The 2,213-nt window shown below is 39.1% G+C and overlaps 1 pseudogene across 1 annotated transcript; it reads right to left on the bottom strand.

Moving 5' to 3' along the window:
* Nucleotides 1-451: 451 nt before the first annotated feature.
* LOC149219963 (1-aminocyclopropane-1-carboxylate oxidase pseudogene) lies at nt 452-1,764 on the bottom strand (annotated as a pseudogene). Its single transcript, XR_016249608.1, has 2 exons — nt 1,348-1,764; nt 452-1,249 (listed from the first exon to the last, which is right to left on the bottom strand). The product of XR_016249608.1 is annotated as a 1-aminocyclopropane-1-carboxylate oxidase pseudogene (transcript).
* Between the last annotated feature and the right edge of the window lie 449 nt (nt 1,765-2,213).

The following is a 2,213-nucleotide window of genomic DNA, read 5'->3' as shown; positions in this document are numbered from 1 at the left end:
TCTTAAAAACCACCAAAATTTATAGATTTTATATATAAAATCATTAGAAATTTAAATAATAAAAAACATTTTAAAATTTACTTATCAAAAACTCGAAAACTCGAAAAATTCACCAAGATTTCAAACCTTTAAAATAATTTTTATTTTCCACTTGAATAGTTTTGGTCCTATTTTATAAATTTATTTTGTTTTTCTCACCTCTCATTTGTGCCTTGTGGTGGACAAGTCATCTATAAACAAGTGTTGCATGCAACCGGTAGTCCCTGCCGTGGTCTGCCAGAACAACACAATACAAACGCTCTGGTTGGTTTGACACTAATAAAAAGTGAAGCACTTCCAAAGAACTAAAGTGTTCAATTTAACGCGGAATAAAGAGGTTGGAGAAAGAAACAGTAAAGCACTTCTAAATAACCAAAGTGTTCAATTTAACGCGGAATCAAGAGGTTGGAGATAGAAACAGTAAAGCACTTCCAAATAACTAAAGTGTTCAATTTAACGCGGAATCAAGAGGTTGGAGAAGTTAAAATAGAATATGTAATCCAACTTTAATGCTTAGAAATGGATGCACAGTTACATCTCAATAAAGTATTCAAATTAAGTCTGCGTAACGGTTTACACAATTTAAAAGAGGATATGTCATCAAAGTACCTTCGATATGAATATAGCCTGCACGAATAAAGTTTAACGCGTTTACTGGGGAGTGGAGATTCCAAAAGAGTGATAACCACTTGGAAAACATCCAACCTGCTGTATCCTATCCTAATTCTGTTCCATGCATAGATCCTAAATATTGCGATGGAGCTCGATAAGAAAATACACAGGGAAGAGCTCTATTTCCTATATAGATTAATCTAATTCTAATTCTTTATTGAACATAAGTTTATAACCAGAACCAGTTGAAAGTGAAGCATTGCTGGGAGCTAGTATCTCCTCAAGAAGATTACTTCAGGGAACAGAGTGCTCTCATAGCCTCGAATCGCGGCTCTCTCTCGAGAAACTTCTGCTCACCATAGACTTTCATATAATCTTTTGAGACGAACTTTGGATAACTATAGCCACTTTGGGCATTCATATTATTAATGTCATTTTCATTGCCATTCTGCTCTGTCACCTTCATGATCAGCTGTGGAGCTGGAAACACCTCCGCATTGGTCGATGGGTTATAAAACGCTGCGACCGACATTCGATTCGCGTCCTTCTTAGAAAGCACGCGATGCCACATGCTCTTGCATTTCCCATTGGTCATCACCTGAATTGTATTCACGCGCAAACCCCATCATTAGTAATTAGATAAGTCATATATACACCGAAAAACATTTGATATTTGAATATATACAATTTATATACCTCCAGCTGATCGCCAATGTCGATAACGATTGCGTGTCGAATGGGTTCGACGTCGAACCAAGTGCCGTCCTTCAGAGCTTGAAGGCCACCCACTTCATCATCTTGCAGTAGCAGAATGACTCCGCCAGCGTCCAAGTGGGGGCGCAGCCCATCGACGAGTTCTGGCCTTGGGCATGGCGGGTAGTGAGCCATTTTTATGCCAAAGAAAGGGGCTTTGCCGTCGCCATTGCCCCCTGCTATGGCTTCTTTCAGATACCCTTTCTCCAGTCCCAGATTTTCGCAGATTATATCTAATATTCTTTCCGCACTCTCTGCTCTGAACTTACTCCGGAGAATTAGCTGCTCGACACTCTCTGCTCTGAACTTACTCCGGACTCCGGACAAGGCATTTGTAGACCACCGTGGATGCCTCTGCATATGCAAACAGCTGGCACTTGCAGGATGCACGACACTGCATGCAGGACACGGAGAACAGGTACCAAAAACTTAGGACAAACTAAGTTGTGCTTTTGATAAAATGTTTAGCTCGGCAATATGAGGAAACTTTGGATAACAAAAACTTTTCATCTCCGAAAACTTTGGATATCTTATTTTTACCCCGAACATAATGTCTTGAAAGCTGCGAAGCCCGTAATAAGACCCCCAACTTTGTTGTCCAATAAAAAATTACATAATAAATTTTACATTATTTTCTAATATGAAAACTTTGGTTAAAGTTGTGATGCACAGCGATATTTTTTGGTCAAACAAGAGATTAATAGGCTGTCAAGCACAATCGATCGCTAAGAGTCCCAGGCAGGGACTAATAAAGAAAGGGAAGTGGGCTTTTCTGAATTCAAACGTAAAAGTTTTCTTTTTCGAATCGA

The sequence above is a fragment of the Pinus tabuliformis genome, chromosome Q, assembly GCF_031772625.1.
Source record: "Pinus tabuliformis cultivar Carrire ecotype Pingquan chromosome Q, CPIR1, whole genome shotgun sequence".
Classification (NCBI taxonomy): Eukaryota; Viridiplantae; Streptophyta; class Pinopsida; order Pinales; family Pinaceae; genus Pinus; species Pinus tabuliformis.
This window is presented reverse-complemented; position numbering and strand designations above follow the sequence as displayed.